This window comes from Lepidochelys olivacea (assembly GCF_965140295.1).
Source record: "Lepidochelys olivacea isolate rLepOli2 genome assembly, chromosome: 3".
NCBI lineage: Eukaryota > Metazoa > Chordata > Testudines > Cheloniidae > Lepidochelys > Lepidochelys olivacea.
Window position 1 is genome coordinate 9,900,481 of NC_140413.1, and position 23,050 is coordinate 9,923,530.

At 41.8% G+C, this 23,050-nt stretch overlaps 1 protein-coding gene across 4 annotated transcripts in view; it reads right to left on the minus strand.

Annotated features, from left to right (window-relative positions):
• Nucleotides 1–23,050, minus strand: part of XKR6 (XK related 6) — a gene marked incomplete at its 5' end in the record, with an annotated part of 335,369 nt that overhangs the window by 189,696 nt on the left and 122,623 nt on the right. For 3 of the 4 annotated variants that reach the window (XR_014710952.1, XR_014710953.1, XR_014710954.1), the window contains 2 exons: nucleotides 5,166–7,385; nucleotides 11,350–11,464. The exons of the other annotated variant lie outside the window; for it this stretch is intronic. Of the gene's footprint in view, nucleotides 1–5,165; nucleotides 7,386–11,349; nucleotides 11,465–23,050 lie in introns of those variants that run through there. 4 annotated transcript variants of the gene reach the window in all.

Consider the following 23,050-nt stretch of genomic DNA (forward strand, 5'->3'; position numbering starts at 1 on the left):
AAGAGTCTTCAAACCCAGAGAGGCAACGGAGATACGATTTAGGGTGAAAATTGCTACATGGTTAAAAACCAGCTTAAATAACTGCCCCCAGGCAGCTTTGAGAAATGTAGTGCTGTAAATGAGCTCTTCATCTGCCTATAGGAAGATGTCGAAGTTAATAAATTATAGCGTAAGGTCATTCTGCTTCCTTCACTGGTATTCTCCCCCACCCTGCTTCTCCCTGAGTGAAGACACTCGAAGAGAACAAAGCCCTGTTCGTACTCTGTGATCTGGACTGCAGTGGTCTGCACTCAGCTGTAAACTGCAGCTATGATTCCCCACTGGCTTGATGATGCCATAAATCAAGGCAAGGTCTTAAACAAAACGTGCAATAACCTTTAAGTAATTCTCATTCCTTCCCTTCTATCTTGCCTCCCTTTCTCAGCTTCGTTATGTCTCACCGTGGCTGTCTGGAAGCAGAAGAAAGATGAGATGTATGGCTGTAGTATTCCCTCACGGTTCTGCAGCTGTGCATGGACCCGACCCAGTCTCCAACGGTAAAGTACCAAAGAACCCACCCCCACTAGGCACTGAGTAAATTTTAAATTTTAAACTAGCCTTATTCGGTTCGTCACGCAGGTTCCAGACAGGGCAATCTGGTTTAACAGGTCCTGGGTAGAATTCACAGGCAGCAAGCATCAAAATTAATCGTGCAAAGCTTTTTTCATAAATACACCATTTTCTGAAGCTCATGCCTGCCTGAAAATTTCTCCTGTTCGCATGAGACATCCCAAGCTTGATCTCTGCCCAATGGGGATTTGGAAGGGGTGAAAAGATGAGGGAAATTCAAGTAAACTGGATTGAACCATTTTAGGACATAAAATGTCTTCTCTTCCTTTGTCCTCACCCTTTGTGAGTCCTAGCTATTATACTGTAAGCTCTTCAGGCCCAGGACTGCCTCTATCTGTACAGCACCTAGCACAATGGGGCTCTGAGATTGGATGGGGCTTTTAGACACTAATGCAATGTACTGGCCAATGTATGTTTCTCACAGCCCCAACAATGCCTCGTCCGTGGAGGACACAAGTCTGTTACAGCCCTAACTACAAGGCATGACGCTTCAGCTAAAGCTGTAGGCTCATGGTTTTAGCTCTGGAGGGCTTCACTTCCACCCCAGGATGCCAGCCATCCTATGATTTGAACTGTTGTGAGCCACTTGCACTGAACGATGCTTCAATAACTCACAGGTGCCCTAACTGTTTGGCCAACCACTGCCTTTTACTATTACAAGCACTCAGTTTAGGAACTCTTGATAAGCATGAATCAGCCACGTGGCAGGCAATGGGGTTCTGGTTTCTTGAAAACACTTAGGAAATTAAATGCAAAGGACTCTGTCAATGCACCTCAGGCTGTACATAGGCAACATTTTCTATTTCTTTTCCCTGCTACAAGCGCACATCTTTACAGGGCGTTACCCTTTCTGGGGTTGATGTACAAGATATGCCATGCAGCTGTGTTGCTGCTTCCAGAGGAGCACAGGGGACATTTTTTAAAGGTGGGCACCTAAAGTTAAACAGGGATCTGGGAGTTTAGGGCTCTAACTAAAAGCGTTTCTATTTTCAAAGGTACTGAGCCCCCACTGGCTTCAATGGGAGCTAAGAGTGTGATGATGCAGTCGTGGGCTATTTTGGAGAGAGTCACTCTGTTTTAATACTTTCCTCCACTAGATTTATTTTGTTTTACATCATAGTTTGATAATATTTGGGATAGCGGATTTTTAAAAGATACTATTGACACACGGATTTGGGCATCCAGGGAAGCTGGACCCCCAATTCCATCATGCTCCTTTGAAAAGCCTAGCTTTAAGTCTATGTTTAGACGGAATAGATCACCCAATTAGTATATGGGAAGAGGAAGTACTAGAATCCCATGGTCATTCCCCGCTGCATAGCAAACCTTTCTAGAGATACTACAGTTGAAGAATGAAACATCCTCTGAAATCAACTTCAGTTTTACAAAGCACTCAAGTTCATCTCTGTGATTCTCTTCCAAAGACGACAGCAGACGTGCCGGCATTGCTAAACACAGCTCTGTGCAGCTCCACACGTAATCATTCAGATTTAATAGGCTGCAAATCAATACCTACAGAAAGTCTCTCCCAGAAAAAAAAATCCCAATAGGAAACGTTTCTGAAGGACATACCATACCTTCCCCCTGACAGAGCATACATCACAGCATTGATTTGGGGCTGTTAAAAAGTTGGAAACTTCAATCATTGTACAAATGGCCTGGATTAATCTAACCCTGGTGAGGAGGATTTGCACTTGTGGGAGCAGACTGGTACTGCTCTGGGAAAGGCTTCAGTTTCTAGACATTAGGCTGAAATCTCTGGGGCAGTTACTTTGTACTACTAAGGTGGCTTATCCAGCCCGGGGAGGACCAACTCAGTGTACAGGTGCTTCACCGGTAGCACAGAGCGATAGGGGCTTTTTTGCCATTCCCTCTTCCCTGCTATGGACATTGGCCATGCCTGTTTTTCTCCGAGCAAAGCAGGTATGGCTGGGACCTGTCTATGCTTTGACTATGCCCTGTCCCCTCTTCTGACCCTGGGGGGCTAATGCTGACAAGCATCCTCTCCCAAAGCTCAGGACTCTCCAGCCCTCCTCTGGGAGCTGAGTTATCATTCAAAACAAACTCACGCTCCTGACATAAGACATGCACCACTCTCCCCTTGGAGCTGTGTTGTGCTTCACGCTAACTGTAGCCCTCAGTCACTGCTCTCTAGCTGGCCCCTTTTTACTCACTCCTGTCAGCTTGGAGAGATTCGGTCGTCATCCTCCTGCTGGAATCCGGGCAGCGCCTCTCTCTAAGAATACTTCCTCCAACGGAGCTTTCCTCAGGCCCAGGTGCTTATTAGTCAATGAACTGCCCAGGTGGCTGGTTGACTGATAATTGCTTGCAGGGGCGCTAAAATTGGCTTATTCCTCTTCAAGAAGCCCAGCAGAGGGAGACTGGGCCCTGACTCCTCTCACATTTATAGTGTCCAAGGCCAGAAGGGACCACTATGATTCAAGGGGCCAGCCACCCCGTGACACTTGAGTCTGTCTCCATCCAGCTCTCCCACTCTGACACCATCCTGAATTCTAATGAACCTCTGCGCTTCCAGCTGAGCATCACTTCTGCGGGGTAACAGGTAAAATTGCTTCATGGGAAGTCGTTTCAGAAACGAACACGGCTCTCCACAGAAGCTGGGAAGGATTTGTTTTTTTTATCTGCAAATGTCCATAAACATTGATTTCACCATAGACACGCAAACCAATGAAAACAATATTTCCATCGACGATCATCAAAATGTCCCACAGGCAAAGTTATAAAAATGCTGAGTGAGAAGGTTTAGAGTTTGATTTAAGGACATTTACTTGTCAAAATATACAAATTGTTTTTTGGTATAAAGCTTTAACTTTTCGAGTCTCAATGTCTACTGGCATTAAATAAATTAGTGTGTGACCACCTCACTGTCTGCCAGAATCCCCAGAATTTCCCGCACTTGCGCAATATTTACATTAAAAATGCTTACAACTCATAATTTTGCATAACTGAACTTTTAAAATGGATAAAAATAGAAAAAAGTTCAAAAAGTCATCAATATTATCCACTGAAATTATAAAACACTGGAATTAAATTCTGCCAAGCCTGTTTATAAAGAAGAGAAAGTTTGCTACAGAGAAAGAAAAAAATGACAAGCATAATTCAGCGGCTCTTGGATTAATCCTGATATGAGAGCTTGGATAATTACAGCCAAAAGCAATGAAGACAACATACAAATGTAGGTTAACACATAAAGGGATTCAGTTTGCAAGATTTAATATATCAGCAGCTCAAAAGCAGATTTGTAAATGTAATTATGGAAAGATTATAAAAGCATGTAATACCCAAAGGGCCAAAAAACTTTACTTAAAAATAAGGACAAGTGTAAAAAAATAAGCCAAATATTTAAAATAAACTAGCCCAGCCCATTTATGGGAATTTTTGTTTTAAGAATGTCAGGCAGGCAGGTTATTTACTGGGAGTACATACATCGTGTCCTACGCAGTATCTACAGCAATCTTCAAGAAATACCATTTCCAAGGTCATTTCCATTCCGTCAGTCTTGCAATCGTCACAGTCCTGTAATTCACTTCAAAATGCCTCAGTTCTTTCAAGATGATACCTCTAGATGAGCAAAATGACACAGAAAGACCTGGCCAATCACATGCTAAAATGGATGAGGATGTTTCTTAAAGTGCCTCTCCTTCATGGGAGAGGACACGTACCATATGCAGGGAATTGTCCTGAGCGGCTGATTTGCTGATTACATTTATTCCCTTTGATCAAGTGCAGAAGCATTTTATTTAAGGAACACTGTTCTGAAAATGAAGATGAACAATATACTACACTAAAGAACATATTAGGATTGAGTCTTCCACGCTGGTCAAAAATGCCTGAAATTCACCAGCCCTTCTAAAATAACAGGTATTGATGTGCTGATTTACGGCAACATAGTAAGTCCTCCTGGTAAGGACCACATCAAATCTTTTGATAATGTAAACAGTTTAATAGATACACTATCTACTGTACTCAACCTTAATTATTGTACTGTCTGCCACCCTTTAAAAAAATATTGCAATATTCTCAATATGGGAATTGCGTGTTTGTTGCCTGTAGGAAAGGAGGATTGCCTTGTGCTTAAGGCACTGAACTGGGACTTAGGAGACCTGAATTCTTGTCTTGGATCTGCCAGACTTCTTGTGTGCTCTTGGACAAGTCACTTAGTTTCTCTATGCCGCAATTCCCCATCTCTAAAATGGGGATAATAATACTTCTTTACCGTACAGGGCAATGTGAGGATAAGTTCATTAATGCTTGTGATGTGCTCAGATATTACAGCGATAGAGATCATAAGTATCCCTTAACAGACAGGAGTTCTACAAGGTATTGAGCACACTTGCTCCAATTCAGCTAAGTATGTGCTCAATTTAAATCTCTGAGTAGAACTCAGATGCTTAAAACTGAGCATGTGGTCAAGCTGAACTGTGGTCAGAGCGCGTAGCTCCTTACCAGACTGAGCCCGTAGTATGTGCAGCTCTGAGCTCGTTGTCAGAACTTAACATCCATCAAAAGCACGTCAAAGGATCACAGACAAATACTTCAAGGCCCAAAATGTAGGTTTATTAACAAAAAATGGTTTTACAAACTCAGTCGGACTAGAAAAGCCATTGTGCATTTGAAAAGGCTCAGGACTGACAATTTAAACATTCTGCTGCTGCACAGGAAACTCAATCATTTTTCTCTTTCCTTGATCCTGGCTATTGCTGGACTCACTAGCGGATACTGCAAACACTTATGCACGTGAGTGACTAGGCGCATGCATGGTCCCACTCAACAGCTCAATGGGCTACACATGCATAGAAAGTAACACACACAAGTGTTTGCAGGATTGGAGCTTAATGACGTATAGCTTGGCTGAATCCACGCTGAGGGCATGAACGCCGTAACAGCCTACATGTCTCTGAAAGCCATAAACACTAACGAAGAAGAGGCATTATTTATATTGATACAAGAAGAAATGGGATGAATCATGGAACTGAAAATTGTGTCTGAACATCACGTAAAACTCTGAACAGGGAGCTAGATGACAGACTAGTCTCCTGAGGGAAGTTGTAAAAGCCCAATCACTGGAGACCTGTGAAACCGGATGACACAAAGACCTCAAATAGATACACTGGCAGAAAGGGATACGAGGTCATTTCTATCTTTAGGCCGATGAAGCTTCTGCTGAGATTTCTGAACTTAGATACCCACCCCAAACCTACCAGGGTGCAACTTCTGCTTTTAATTGAGCTGTCCTTTTTGTAAGGCTCAGCAATGAAAATCTGTCCCTTCAGAATCTCATAGTAGTTTGCACCTCGGCTGGGCTATGTGGCAGCAGACCGTATACATTTCTTATATACAGCTGAACAAAACTCACAAATATCAAAGTAGACTTTAATAGGCTTTTTAAAAGGAAAGTTGCTTAAAAAAAAAAAGTTCTACGGGGAGGGAGAGAGGCTACCAACAGAGGGAGAATCGCTCCCCACAATAAATGCACACAGGGTTAGTTTTCTGGGTTTTCTCCTCCTCTTTATTACACAGGTCTATCTATCCCGTGCAGTCAGAATGATGCTGTTCATGGCACATGACACTTGATCACAGGGCAGGAACCCTAAAATGAACCTTCATGAAGTTCATTTTCCCACCTCGCTCACATAATTTCCACTTGCGATGAGGTAGGTATTCAGCATTACACCAGAAATTACTCTGCATGTGACAACTATCACACCGATTCTGGCCCTGTCCCAGCAAAGCTGTTAAGCATGTCATTAAGAGTATGTCTGCACTGCAATTACCAAGTGTGATTGCAGCATGCGTGGACACACCTGAGCGATATTCAAGTGCAGCTAGGAGAATTAAAGCGTGGCGTGGTCTTCTGCTAGCTACCAGAGTAATTAGCCAGGCAGGCTTGTAAAGCCCACACTGAAGCTCATGCTACTGTGGGTTCCCTGATCTGCTACCTAAATTAAAGCTAGTATGGGTCTGTCTACACAGACTGAAATCACGCCCCAGGACTGCAGTGCAGACACACCCTCCGTGCTTTGCTTAATAGGGATGGTCTTAAACGTGAGGTTAAAGCGCAATATGCTTAAAAGCTTGTGGGCCGGAGGCATGATATCCTACCCCACTGAAATCAATGGCAAAACTCCCATTGACTTCCACCGGGCTGGAATTCCACCCAAAGCTTCTAGTGGCTGACTTTACGGCTGCGAGTGAGTACAGAGCCCCTACACATCCTAACCTGGCCTGGGCTTGTACGGATTGGAACATGAGCTTCTTTTTTCTTTACTTTCACACAGATCATACCGGAACTTTTGCTAAACCTGCAGCTCATACTAAACTGGTACAGGGCACAGGTGACTCGGCTCTTCCTGTTTCTGAGATAGATAAACTATGAACCAGGCCATTTACTGTGTGTTTTTGGGATGGTATGTTAAAAAAAAGAAAAAAAAGGTCCCGTCTGCTCTGCATGGCTGTTACGTCGCATGGCACAACTGGTAAGACTCAAATTTGCCCCTGGGTCCTTGACCAAAAGCTCCCTGATCGGTCAACATGGTAGCTCATGGATGCCCTCCCACCCCAGAGGTGGCTGCATTTGTTGTGCATCTGTGCACAGTGCTGTGAGTATGTATATATAGTTTGAAAGCACATTGGGATTCTCTAGATTGAAAGTCACTTTTATAAATATGAAAACTTAAAAACATCTCCTAACATTAAATACAATGTATTGATCCAAGTTCTTGAACATGCCATCACCAAATAAAAACCTTTCAGACCTAAAAAAAAGAAAAGAAAAGAATTAAATAAATAATAATGATACTTGACCAACATTAACGAATCAATGCACCATCAGTAAGTAAAAAATTAAACTTATAAAATAAAGATCAACACAATGCTTCAAACCTACAGAAAAACAGAAACAACAAAATGGACCCTTATGTCACTGCTTCAGGACACAGACATTTACTACAGGACTTTACTGAAGCGGTTTAAAATATGTCCTCTCCAAAACGGAACTAGTGGACTCCTGGCTTTGAACAGATACTCTCTGGGTTTTGGCATTACATTTAGATTCATTTTTAAAATGAATTTCTACAGAAAGGAACTAAAATGACCATTGTACACGTGTCCGTTTGCTGCAGACATGACAGTTAGATATTTCAGCGAAGGGCTCAAGTGTTAGAGCCACTAACGGCCAGGTCCTCGGTTGGTATCAATCGGTGTAGATTTCGAGACTTTCCTTTGGGATTTGACTGTGACAACTCCCGTAGTAGAGCCCTGGTCCTGCTTTGCGATCCACTAGCATGTGGTGCCCCTGCTCACAGGACTCTGAAAAGGTGAAGACTACTGACCCCCACAGAAGGATAAAGAGCCCAAGTGAAGTCATTTCCACTGCAGTTTTTCCACTGGGGCCAGGACTTTGTCCTAACTGAAGGCAGCGTAAGGAGTTATTTTGTAATGCTGCTGGACTTGACCGCTAAATAAAACACCATCACTACAGAGGGAGCTCCTGGGGTTTTCGGATGATTGAAAACAGCATTTTGAAATCAGCTGTTGGTTCCAACTATGTATAATTTGTGGTTGCTTAACCAGGCATCAGCAAAATCATACGGTCCGCAGCAGTGTCCCTGAGTTCTTGTCACAACTCATGATGACTCTTTGTCGTCAGGATGTAGTGCTTTCCAATATGGAACCCGGGCCCTCAAAGGTCCAATCTGTTCGGGGATGTCTTTTAATTAAGGCTTTCATGGAGAGAACAGCTTTTGTTCAGCAAAAAAGATAAAATCCACAGTGATAGTCACAGGGCGTCGTCAGTGACTCTAGGATGTTGGCAGATGCTTTTGATTAAAATAAATATTGATACATATCCAACTGGATTTATAACATATGTCCAGGTATACCGGCCACACTGGCACCTGCATATGAAATTATCTGTGGCAAAGGTCAGGGATGCGCTGGGACAGGCTTCCAAACATAGGCTTAATTATAAATTTTGAAGCAGGTGGCTACAAAGGGTTCTGAGACTTGTAGCTAACAGTGAATTGTACTTTTGCTATATGGATCATGGGAGAGATCTTCAAAAGCACAAAGGAGAGTTGGGAGGCCAGCTCCCATTGACTTTGCATGGGAACAGAGTGGCTAACTGCCCTCTGTACATTTGAAAATCTCCCCTCATACAAGGCCTTGTCAACACTAGTAAGTTGTATCACTTTAACTACACCTGTATAGTTAAGGCAGTACAACCCCTAGTGCGGACAGTTATACTGGAATAAAGATGCTTTATACCAGGCCAGGTTTACACTTAAAAGTTAAGTTGACCCAGCTACGTTACTTGGGTGTAAAAAATCCATCCTCCTGAGTGAAGTAGTAGTAGAATTCTTCCGTCGACCTAGCTACCAACTCTTGGGCAGATGGATTACCTATGGCAATGGGAGAACTCCTCCTGTTGCTTTAATGAATGTGTACAGTGCTGCAGCTGTTACTCCTGGGGGAATTCTGCGTCACTGGGCTTGTGCAGAATTCACGGCCCCCACAGATTTTTTTTGCTTCCCCGCAGAAAAATGACTTCTGACAGGGAAGCAAAGGGAAGCCACAAGAGCGGTCATGCACCCCTCCCCGGCAGTCCAGACAGGTCGGTTTGGGCATCCAGAGCGGCCAGTAGAGACTTAAATCATCACCGGAAAGTTAGAGGGGGGCTGGGCAGTTGTGCGTGTGTGAGAGACACACTGTCCCTCTCACTCGCTATTGCGGCATGTTCAACGTGGTGGGGCAGGGCTTTGGGGTGTTTTTGAGGAGTGAGGTGCAGGGCAGGCTCTGTCTCCTCAGGCAGAGCAGAATGTAGCAGCCTGCCTGCTTAGTGAATTGTTCCCATTGTTCTTAGTGAATTCCCCCAGGCGTATAAAACAGCTGTAAAAATTGTAAGGCTTCTTTACATTGCCAGAATGGTGTAAAGGAGCCTTATTGTAAAGGACAGTGTGGCTTTATAAATGCTTATGGTGCTTTAGTGATTAGAACTGGTCTAAATTTTTGGACTGAAAAAATTTCCTATCAAAATATGCTCCATGAACTGTTTGCTACTGACCTTTCTGGAGATGGTCAGTAGCCAATATAAATTGTGAGTTTTAGTCCCCAGCCCTCACTTGCTCTTCGGTTGTGTATGATGTAACACTGAGCGTATGGCTGCATATTTGTTGACTAATAACTAGAAGTAAAGGATCAATACTAGCTATGTTACTATTAGACAGAGGGGGTTTGGGGATTTCCTCAAATCCCAAACCCATTCTCCAGCCACTGTATTATAGTTTAAATAATTTACCAAAATAATTGAAACCAATGTGATTACATTGCATTATTTGGACAAATTAAATATGCAGAATTTTGCAGAATTTTATAATATTGTACGCAGAATTTTAAATTTTTTGGCACAGAATTCCCCCAGGAGTAAGCAGCTGTGCTGCTGTAGCATGTTATGTGTAGACATAGCCCAGTGTAGCTATTGCCATATGAAACTGGGAATAACTATACTTGTGTAAGGCACCTTTACATAATATAACTGTGTCCATGCTAAGTGTTATACCAATGTAACTCTGTTGGTACTAGATCTCCACCCCCAACCTATTGAGTTGCATGGTATACTTTCGAGTGTAGACTCCTGGCCTTATTCTGGAAACATGGTCAGCATCAGTAAAGGCACAAAGAATTTAGTACATATAAAGACCACTACACTTCAAAACCATAAACTGGATTAAATACATATATATGGATGATAATCACCTCCTGTTCCAAGTGCTTAACTCCCATTAGCCATAATGGAAGTGAAATAAACACAGAGGGAAGACTAGAGTGTAGTGTTTCAGGCACGTGGAATTCCAGAGTGGGGAAAGTGTATGGTGCTGTAATCCGTAGTATGCAGTACTCTGATATGTACAATAAACTCCTTGTAAAATATATATTTTTATAAAACTTAGCATAATCATCATGAGAGAGTTCCTATTTTTACAGGAATTTTTATTCACTCTGAATTACGATCTATTCACTGCTATATATTACTGTCTTCCAGGATGGTAAGAACATTTCGTTTCGGAGGACAGCATTTCAAATGGTATGAAATAATGTAAGACTTATGCTCACTGATCTATTTAAAAAGAATGCTTAGTTTAGTTGCAATTCAAGACAGACAGCAGCATTAGCTGTATGAGACTCTCACCCCAAAGTGATATTATTTCTTTTTAAAAGTTCACATACAAATACTAAAGTTACCAAACACCCAAAGCAGCAAAGATGATATTTTTGTGTGCGTGTTACAAACCAATCCGAAGAGCAATAATAGCCTTATTTACTTCATTACTGAGGTCCCAATTCAGACAAGCACATAAGCATGCCCTAAAGTTTGTGTCTAGGCACACTTTTGTGCTTAAGTGTTTTCCTGAATACAGGCCTAAATCTGTCGGTTATTTACATGACAAATTCAGTAAACTCTGTTTTAAACACACACTTCATCCAGTAATCTTAACCGAGTTGTTTTGTCTGGTAAAATGCTGCATTACCTTGCCTCCTGTTCCAACAGCGATTGCTACTGGGGAAGTCACAGAATGATGAGTTATGGGACAGGAGAATACTGTGTTCACGAAACCACAACCTATATAGTAATAAGGACCAGTTCTCTAATGGAGGAGGAACTGGAGTATGAAGACACAGAAATGAAAGAACAACAAAAAGCCCTATATCTTTTTTCATTACCATTCTGCGTGAAGTTGTTCAGGGCGATGATATCTCACAGCAACTTCTAGCAGGACATCGGATGATCTCAAAATAACCTCAATTCAGTCTTAATGCTTCATGTCTTTCACTTAAGCTAAAAATAAAGGTACATATGAATGATTATGAAATGATAAAACAAACATGAAACTGAAAATAATGCTTTCTGTATCTGGTAGCTGGACTAATGCACATTGTATAGGAAGAGTTGAAGACATTTTTATCCGGAAGGATGGACAAAAATGTCTGTACATTTACAGCACACACATATGAACAACGAATGTGTAATTTCATTGAACAAAATATAATATTACAATGGATATAACGTAGGTTTTGGCCCAATATTTCCATTACATGTACTAACATCTGAGGACAGCAATGAAATTTGGCTTTAAGAACAACAAAACAAAAACGTTTGACACTGATGTATCATTCTTTTAGGTTATGAGACATTTTACCAGTTATGTTGCACCAATCAAAATCATGTTGACTGCAAATAATAGCATCTGGTGGGAATCATCAGTGGGCTATTTAACATACTTAATTCATCTTTTGTGTGTGCGCTGAAAAGTATCACCTTAAAATATTCAAACAGACTGTCTCAAAGCAAAGTCATCTTTATGGTCATTCTCCTTGATTTCACGCAAAGATCCAGCTAATAATATACAATGTTTTCATGTCAGCATGAAGTCTGCATTTTAAATTTTCTGCATTGACACTACAAGAACTAATCCTATTATTTCCTTAACAGAGTCTGAATAGGCATCTCCCACATACTCCTTCCTATTGTAAATTTAACCCACGTTAATTCACTTACCCAGCTCTCAAGCTGCTTTTCCTACCAACTGGGATTTAATGGAACAAAATCCTTTCTTTTCAAGTTTGATATTTGAGAGACAAATCTTTCAAAAATTTTATGAACATTTGTAGACCTTTCCGTTTAAGAAGAACAAATATTCCAACAGGTTAGAAAACAATTCCAGCACCAACTTTAGTGCCGGGAACACAAACGCTATACAACACCTCCCCAGTTTACACCACTGTCAGATGGCCGACATTCTGGCCAACTATGTAAAAATAAGAATCAGAGTTGCAAATGAAATTGCTGAAGAGATTTACAGGATGATTATGAGAATGACTTTTTGACAGAGCAACTGCATAATGCTTGACCAAAACAAACAGCAATTGCTTCTTAAGAGTTTCTTTTCCTCTTTGATAAACTGTAAGATTCAGAGGTTACTAAGAGGAAAAAAACTGGGAAAAACAGAATTCTGCTGTTAATTGTGACTGACTTTGTTTGAAATCATTTTTGGTCACACAGTGTTCAGCAGTGCTCTCTTCTCTACAGGCTTAATAATTAGAACACGAGCTACGGTGAAAACTCAATAATCTGCACACTTTAATTCTCTCTCACACACACAGTGTCTTTCCCCACTTCTCAGCAAAAATAGGAGACTGGACTCTGATAGTACTGTTACGCAATACACTACGTATTGGACATTTACCAGTAAACTATAAAATAGTTGGACTAAATTACAATTATGAAAATAAATCAACACATTTCTTTTTGTGGTGCCTTATGTTTAAGGTGTGGGTGATTTTTTTTTTTTTTTTTACACATTGTGATTATTCAATTACTTACTAATTCACAAAATTCAGTAACATTCAACAGGTCTCCCAGTCATTAGTGTGAAGTACAATTCTATTGTAACATACAGATCAACTCTGATGTAAAGTCACACAGCAGACTGTACTAAGAGTGGTGCGACGTGAGGTACATATTTGAAAAAAGGCCAGAAGTAGGCTTGCTCACACGGCTATATTGTACATTGATGTGCAATAATAACAGCCTTTCTTGAGGAAAGCCTCCCATGAATAGCATGCTCAAAGCTCTCAGTGTGTGCTCCAAGCTCACAGTGAAGAAGGAAAAGGAAAACACTGATGACAGGGCAGATCCTCGGCTAGTATAAATTCTCAAAAATCCCATTGACTTCAGTGGAGCTATGACAATTTACAGTAGCTGAGGCGCCAACCCATTATATCTGAGAGACACGCTACAGACACAAACGTTTTCAAAAGGCACTCAGGGGCAGATGTGTTGAGATATTTAGCCGTGTAAAGATGCGTGCATCTAACTGCAACCTTTGACACCGACATATGTTTAAAAATCTGGCCCTTAAGCACCTAAAAGCTAGTCTACGCTAGCAGTGCTACAGCAGATGCTCTGTGCCAATGGGAGGATGTGCACGAGGGTACAGACAGTCGCACAGGCCCATAAGCCTAACTTCAGCACCAGGCAGGGGTGAAAGTGGGTAAGAAGCCAGTACTGACCCGTACGCAGCCAGCCCTTTAACGTCACTGCCCCTTTCCCCGACCCCTACCGGACCGCCGACGGAGTGGGGGGGAAGGGGGCAGCAGCACTTTACTGTCATTGCTCCTTTTGCACACGCCCCCTGGGCCGCCGACGGGAGGGGGGCAGAAGGGGCAGCTGCCCTGGGCCAGCGATTTAAAAGGGCCCGGGGCTCCAGGCTGTGGCGGCGGCAGGAGCCCCGGGCCCTTTTAAATCGACGCCGGAGCCCCGAGCAGCGTGGATGGGCTGTCTGGGGGAGGCTGACCCCCCGCAGCCCTGCCCCTTCTGCCCGAGGCCAGCCCCTGTACTGGTAAGAATTTAATATTACTTTCAGCGCTGGTACCAGGCAAATTGGCTGAAGCTATAGTAAAGAACAGAATGATCAGACACATAGATGAACACGACATGTTGGGGAAAAAGTCAACAAGGCATTTGTAAAGGGAAATCGTACCTCACTAATCTATTATAATTCTTCAAGGGGATCAACAAATATTTGGACAAGGGTGATCTAATGGATTTAGTACACTTGGACTTTAATAAAGTTTTTGACAAGGTCCCTCCAAAAACCCATGCTTTGACCCATGAGGTCAAAGGGCGCAAAGCAAGAGGATGATCACTCTTGGAAGATACAATGCTGATGGATTTAAGAAGCCTTCTATATTGACTCTTGCTGAAGGAAGAAGACTTGCAAGGGACCATTCCAAGTGAACGTCCATTCTACATGCCACCATGGCTACATCATAGCCACATGAATTCTACTGCTGTCACTCTCAATTTGACTTCTGATCCTTTAGTTCTCATATTTGCAAGCTTTTTTCCTCACAACCACAAGAGCAGAAACTTACTTTTTCCAATGGAGAAACCTACCTGATATTCTCCTATACTCACCTCACTACAGGAGCTGAGGCTTTAAGAAAAACACCAATCATCGTAAGAACTGTGACAAAAATCAAGGGCTGGAAACACTGTTTTCCCCTGAGGGTCAATGAATCATGAGACTAGCAGCCACTGATATCACTGGTCGTTAAACACCTAGGCACTTTTGAAAATCCCACTAGGCGCTTGTCTGCATCTTCAGCACCTTAATATATTTAAAAATTTGGCCCAATTGACTCTCTCTGGGCCTCATCCAAAGCCCATGGAAATCAATGAGGGGCCTTTCCATCAAACTCCATGGACTTTTGATCAAGTATTCTCTCCCACATTTCTCCACCCAAGACAATAGCATTCACTGGATGTTAGACTAGCTATGCTTTATTTGGCAAGATTCTGTCCCTCCGATAGGTTCTTACCTGGGAGGAACCAAAGAAGGGGGCCCAATGCTTCCAAGGGCACATTAGACAGACAAATTCAGTAAAAGCAGTTTTGTGCCCTTAAACTTGAGCTTCATTGCATCAGGGCTGTGGTCTCTTTCTGAATAGAGAGGGAGAGGTGGTCTCTATAGCCGAAATGTGCACAGTGTAATTCTACTTCCTTGTACTCTTTCACTGGGCATGGCAAAACTGTCCACTTCGCGTCCATTGATGGTGAGTTTGGGTGCCGCATCCCAAGAATCACCACTCTCTAATCTCTGAGCAAAGAACTGTTAAATCCAATTTTGTTTGTCCACACTGTTGGACATAAGGGTGCAGAAACAAAATGCATCTGTTATTCTCTTAGCTTTGTCTTAGAACCTACCCTGTTCTCTAGTACAGTCCTTTCTACATCCTCTCCTTGTTAAAGAATCTTCTGTTTCATCTGATCTCTTATTTTGCTCTTTTACTTTACACTCCTCACACGAGACATGTCCAATTAAAAATAAATCGTTGTGCCATGGCTACTGTTGCTAATGAAATGTTGAGTATAATCCACTGTTGTTTTTTGTACTCTAAGAGAATATTGCTGTATGTGAAATTTTAAGAGATAATGGAGTCTGACATTAAATGAGGAAAATCTGTTCATTATTACTATTTAAACTCAGACTATAGGCCAGCTTTTGTAAATAGCAAATTTATTGAAGCATATACCTATTTATTGAAGCATATACATAATTAAAATAAAAATATATTTTGAATAACCTGAAAAACTTGCACCAAAACACGTCTCTGACAATCTGCTGACTTTTTGAATGATGATGTGCTTAGAACTGATACAATGCAACTCACTACAGCTCCATCAATTTTTAAGGAGCATAGTTTACCGTTTGTGTTTCCTTCACATTCTTGAAAATCAGGTTTTTAAAAAATTGCCAAATGTGATTTTTGGTAACGGTGAAATAACTTGATTTTCTATTTTATTTTTAGATATTAAAGTAGATCACCCAGACCAGTTCTTTTCCACTGTGGGATTGTTCTCTGAAAGCAGGAGTTCTAAACCTTTTCAGAGTCTGAGCCACATCTTCACCAACAGTTGTGCTACAGATCACAGATGCCCTCCCTGCATTGATAATTGCATGTTATGTCTGTGGCAACTGCAGAAATTACATATGTGGGAAATAACAGCCAAGTGTTTGATGTATTTTTAGCTGTTTTTAATGCATTTTTGAAAATAAACCTTAATGTGACTAACCTGGGCAATCAAAAATGGTAATCCAAATCTCAATCTAAACATGGAAGCCAAAAAATGATCAACAAAAGCCAATAAACAAAAAAAGTTAAGTTGAAAAATTTTGGAAAACGGAAACTTTGGGGAAAAATGAAAATGCTTTTGGAAAAATGTCCATTTTAAAAATTAAATTGAGCTATTCTCTGAACATTTCAACCTACTGTTATAACCTACAGATAAATGAAACTCTTAATATAGATGACATGTATGTCCCTACTGGTATTATAATATAAATATTTTAATATGATAAAAATTGTGCCAAATAGCATCTCCACTCCTCTAAATCAAAATGTAGATGCTTGCAATATCCAGCACCCTTCCTAGCCAGACAGATTTTTTGATCAATCCATAATCGTTTTGCAATAAAACTTAAAACCATGACATCTCATGAAAAATTCTGAAGCACATTTTGCATGAGTCAGTTGGACCCAATTCGTCACAAACGCCACTCAATATGGCTAGAATACATATTTTGACAAATGGATCAACACGGAAGGTACAGTAACACTCTCCACTCCTTGGTAAACACCAGAACGAAAACATAAGATAAAATAGGGCATCCTTCTTTGGTTTGACTATTAGTGGCCAAAATAAGACAGAACCAGAAGTTGATCCTGCTTGAAAAGACCTATTATTTTATTAATAAAGCCAAACCCTATGAAAGGAGTTGAGTTTTTGACTCTGCAAAGAGCGTGAACTTTCTTTAAAAGAAGAGTGGGAAAGACACTTACTCAGAACCAACTAATAAATAACAATGCAACAGGACTCTAAGGAAATAATGTTTATGGACAGCACATTTCTACCTGTCTGTAACCTTGATTCCACAATTCCAGCAAAACTTGACTTCAGTGACCAGTCCAGTGCGATGTCAGGTTACAAGATCAACTGGTAAAATCTGTAATACTTCCTGGGAGCATTACAAAATATGAGAACTAGAACTTTTAATTTGTCATCACAAAATGCATATGCCTAAACTAAATGGTGCACTCAGAAATGCTGAATAATCCTATACATTTACCGTATTTAAATACAGTGGCCCACAGGTCCCTAATAAATTGCACTGGACATTACAAAACATGTGGGACAATTATTAATTTCCCTTTGGGAAGAGGAGGGATTGGGCAGGAAATCAGGAACAAAGTTGGATATTTTTTAGCATCTTTCCAGCATCATAACAGCTCCCTACTAACTGAAAGGCCAACATGCTATTTTTATAAAAATAAATAATTTTTCAAAGGGTCTTCTATGCAGATACAGCGAAAACTTTCATTAAGATTTAATCAACCTACAAATAGAGGTGGTTTCAAATTTGTAGACACTGCAAAAATACCACAACTCTTCCATATCAGATAAGTCACTGAAGTGGAAGAAGAAATCCTGAGATGGGTCAGTATTAAAAGATTGTCGAGCGGTTGCCACACAATGACAAATACAATCCTACCCACAACATCTGGTGTCCCAAATGACAGACAGTACAACAGATTATAAGCACTTGGAATTAGGCTACCCATTCAACCAGAATTAAGCTACAATACAGCTACGTGAAGGTAGTGATTTTTCTGGTAGCACTCACAATGTGCAAATTGTTATATAAACAAGAGGAGGCATGGTCCCTACCCCAAAGGGTTTACAACCTAAAAAGACAGAAAAGAAGCACTACGTGCAGGGGAAAGTGCCATAACACATAAGTAAATACTGAAGGTGGTGACTGACCACATCCTACAAAAGCAATATTTGACTACAAAAGGGTTTGTTAAGTTATATATAAAAACATAAGGGGAAAAAAAAACATTGTATTGTCAATGTCAGCTGTTCTTCCATCTTGCCATGAAAATGACTGAAAGTACCATGCTCACATACATTGGAGGATGATACCAAATCCATCCTCTTGCTAACCTTCATTTAAAAGGAGAAGTTACATATGATAATTTGAAGGATGAATTTACTAGCCTAAATCAGAATGTTAATCTCAGCAGATGCGTTACACAAAGCACCACATTGGGTATGTTCTCACTGCACGCATGACGCAGGAATACAAGAAGGCTAAACCATTCCAGGGAGAGGGAACAAAAACAAACAAATAAATCGACTTGCCACTCTGATTTCTACTTTTCCCCCCTCTTCTCAACTCCCTCCACCTAGAACATCTATATCTCAAACTGTAGTGGTGAGAACTGAGGAGGGCCAGGATAAGAAATGTGTATGGTGTAAGGGCTTGTCTACACAAACCCTTCGTTTGTAGCAAGCTGGGGGGGTAAACCTACCCTGCATTAAAATGTGGTGCATTAAGTGTGAGGATGGACACTGCTTCCGTGCAATAAAAGTTCCCTAGCGCACTTTTTGATTTATCCTGCTTTGGAATGGGAGATTAAAGCACAGCAGCGAATTTTAAGTGCACAGCACCAGGGTCCACACCCACACTTAGTACACAACATTTTAGTGCGGGGTAGGTTTGCCCCCCACCCCTTGCTGAAAACCAAGTGTTTGTGCAGACAAGCCCTAAGTGTGATAGACAGAGATATGTCACTGTGTTTTGGTGCAAGTCCAAAGAAAGGATATCTTTAGGTGAAGACTAGATTTCAGAACAAAGATCCTGTTTTTATGCAAATATCCTTACTAAGAACTCACAGGAAAGTACACAGTTTTCCAAAGCGAGTCATGATTTTACATGTTTCAAATTTTAGGTGCCCAACTTGAGACACCTAAAAAGGGACTGATTTTCAGAGGACAAGAAATGTCTCAGCTTGGGCACTCAAAAACAGAGGCATCCAAAATCACTGGAAAATTTAGGGCAATATGATAGGAAGCGAGGAGCAATGCACTAAGCGAAGTGTTTTAGAGTTTTTCAATGGGTGTGAACCTGTTCTGTTAGCACCCAACTCCTAATGGAAAGCCGAATTCTTGGCTTAATCATGATCAACACGTATCCAAATAAAAAAAGTAGCCAGTCACACAAAATTTGCAAATGACCAATTTTTTAGATATTAAATGACTTTGGAGCAATGCTTAAAGCATATGTCTAAAGAGGTCCAGGAGAACCAAGTCACACTGCAAATAGGTAAATTAAAGTGACACACCTGCACTACCAGAAGATGAGCCTTCTCCTCTTCTTAGAACGTCAGCACTGTGGGAAGCATTATCACTAGCAGCCTTTATTTCAGTCTCTACAATCACCACTTGAAACATTTTGTTGACACAACAGAACATGACTCAATTTCAAGCACCAGTGGGGTTGGATAATTTCAAACATCTTTTAATATGTGTAGATAGTCCAGTCGGAAGTTAGCTGAAAAGATATATAGATTTTCACACGGCTTCCTTTCATATAAACCTCCTTACCATTCCCGAGTCAGACTGGAGGAAGGGGAGAAGCAAGAGGAAACACAAATGGGAGGGAAAAAGGATAAAGGTGAAGATTCAGACTTTGGGCTAAGTTGCTTTAAGCAATTATTTATGTCCAGTACCTCCATTACAAGGTCACACTTGTGCTTTTGGGAACAGTACTAGGCCAGTTCCATCAATCTAGGTTGGTACTGTAGAAATAACCTGAGTTTTTTATATCTTGTGTATACATTTCTTTCCATTTATGTTAGGACCAATCAAGTTACAGATAAGTTCCTCTGTTGTGTGTGTCAGTGTCACAAAGAAAAGATTCTTGGCCCACAAGGTAACAGAAGAGTGCAGACTGATGGATCAAGACAGAAAAGTTACAAGCCCAGTTCTAATATTCATAAGTAAAACTTCAGAAAGGGTACTGATAAACATGGATTTATAAATGGAGGATGTTTGGAGAAATGTTCACCCTATTAGGTAACCAGAACTTCTCTTACCCACTTCTGAGGTCAATGAACAGAACTTTGTATCGCCTAATTACATTTACAAAAGGAGAAAATTAGCTGTTCTGTATTATTGTTAACATTATGATAGTACCTAGAGGTCCAATCAGCAGCAGGGCTCCATTGCGTTACATGCTGCTCAAACACATTGAAAGACATTTACTCTTGTGACTTATAATTATTACTATGTTTAAAACCAATTTTTTTAATAGAAAGCTCTTATATAAAGCTTTTCATCAGTAAATCATAAAGCACTTTACAAAGGAGGTGAGTGTCATTATCCCTATTTTGCAGATGGGGAAACTGAGGCACGGGATGGTGAAGTGACTTTCCCTCTGGCAGCAGGTCAGTGGCTTGTTTTCAAAACATGCTCTCTGAAACTGCAATTAACATGGAAAGAAGAGAGCTAATGTGATAACTGCTGAGGGGCTTTTAGGGCATTACTAGTCTCCGAACCTCTCACTCATACTTTCTTGGTGTTAGTGTAACACCAACAGACCTTGGTTGTCAGCAGACGGGATCAAAGCTGGGATCTATGGAGCTAAATGCATAAGCCTCTATTGTATGAGCTAAAAGCCACATGGTGCTTAACTAAGGCTGTAGCAGACTCAATCTCTAGGTCAGAGATCCTCATATTGTGGGGCACGTCCCCCTTAGGGGGTGTGGAGAAATGTCCAGGGGGTGCAGCGGTGCCCGGGCCAGCTCCTATGGGGGTGGGGAGGGAACGCCATCCAGCCCCTCCCCATCCCCTGCTCTGCTCCATTTTGGCTCCTAGCCACATCCCCGGCTCCTGCCTCAGCATGGATGCGCTCCCGGCCCCGTGCCAGCCCCCAGTTTGACTATTGATCAGTTCCTGGCCCAGGACTGAGGCTAGTGGCAAGGCAGGGAGCGGAGTGGCACCTGGCCATGGGCCCAGCTATCAGCCCCCACTGCAGCCCCACTCCTGCCCCTGCCCCCAGCCTTGGCCTCAGACCCACCCCCAGCTGTGGCCCCTTTACCCCTGTCTGCGTCCTGCCCCTCCCCTGCTCCCGGCCGCAGAGCGGGGGACGCAGACAGGGGGTATGACCCTCAGAAGTTTGGGGCTGCTGCTCTAGATGGTCTAAGTGCCACCAGAGAGGGACAGAGTACCACACCCAGTAGGCATGTGTTACATTAGCAACATTTTCTACTTTAGTTCACTGAAACTACAAAGCTCACCTTGCTGTCGAGGTCAAGCCTTTACTGCAGCAGGGAGTCTAAGGATACCGGGACAGTAATAATTGAACAGTAATTAGGCTATTTGTTTTCACTCAAGCTGAGCAAACCTGGAATAAGAAAATCTGTCTTTGGTATTTCTACGGAAATGCATGTGAACTGCCTGCATTAGATGCCCTGTTAAAACAGGGCTACTCTACCAACATATCTGTGCATTATATTATTAACTAATCACACCTGCTCCAATTGTTCTACTGAACTAAGATGAGCAGTAAAGGATGTGAAAGTTAATAGCGATACATGCCTCTTGCGGTATCCTTATTTTAAATTCTAGTGTGTTAGTGCATTATCTGAGAGTAAATGCTACTTAAATCTCCATGACATATCTAGTTTTCTATTATCCTTATAAGTCCAATGTATAGGTTGGGTTATTTATCCACTTCAGTGATTGACAGTGTTCTAGGAGTTGAAGTCAGAGGATTTAAATCTGAAGGCAGAGAAAAACAACTGAACCCAGAGGAGGTGTCTGAAATCTGAGTTGCTCTGGAGGGCTGGTGCTACTCACGAACAGCCCTGTGAATGGCACACTTTGAACTAAAAGTGAACTCTCTCTTAATGTCTTAATTGTTTAATCTTTAAAAATTTCTCTAGCCTTTTATTAATTGTCAACAGATTTTACTGATAAAAATGTCTCTCCCTTATGCACCTCCCCTGAGGAGTTCCCCCTCACCCCAAGCTGTCACCTGTCGCTGGGACCTTGCAGGGGGGTGGCCCCCTGTCGCTGGAACCCTGCCAGGGCCCGGTGGCTTACAGCTCCAGAGTCCTTGAGGCTGAAGCAGAGAATGTCACAGAGGTCTTCCATGACCTCTGTGATATAAATGTAGTCTTAATAATAATACCACTTAACTCTTACATAGCATTTTTCATCAGTAGATCTCAAAGCACTTTACAGTGGAGGTCAGTATCATTATCTATATTTTACAGGAGAGGAAAGTGAGGCACAGAGAGGTGAACTGACTTGCCCAAGGTCACCCAGCAGGCTAGGGACAGAGTTGGGAATAGAACCTGGGTCTCTTGAGTTGCAGTCCATTTCTTTATCCACCAGGCCACACTGCCTCCCAAAACTGCATTCACATTCCTCTCTCATTTCAGAACCTCCCTTGGTAACCTAGAAGAGCTACTCTCTTGCGGCCAGATAACAGCCCCTTATGAGGGTGATCGGGGGTGCACATATCAAGCTCCAGAGGGGGTAGGAGGGGTAAGAACAAAGCAAGACTATGGCCCCAACCCACATCAGCTCACAGAATGGGGGGCAGAGTATGTTACATTCAAGGCAGCTCTCCGTGGTTCAACACTCCTAATGCAGGTCAGTGCCTAATAAGCACGACATGCCCCTCTGAGGACAACTGTCTCCCACTCTGTGTTTGACAGTGAGGCACTCCTACAGCCCAGAGGGGCAGAACTTCCACCACTCTGACAAACTAGAAAGGAGGGTTCTCCTTAGGGAGATTTGCCCCATTAAGTTGCTACTGCCTTGTAAACAAACAGTAGAGGTAAAATGACAGGAGTAAATCAGCACCTACATAGTTTTGTGACAGATGCTTTAGGAATTCCTAGACAGACAGACTGGAACACTAAGTACCACTCAATTCTAGCATCATTTGTGAGAGAACTATGGAAGAATAATTATTTTCATCTGAGACCTCCAGCTCTTTCACGT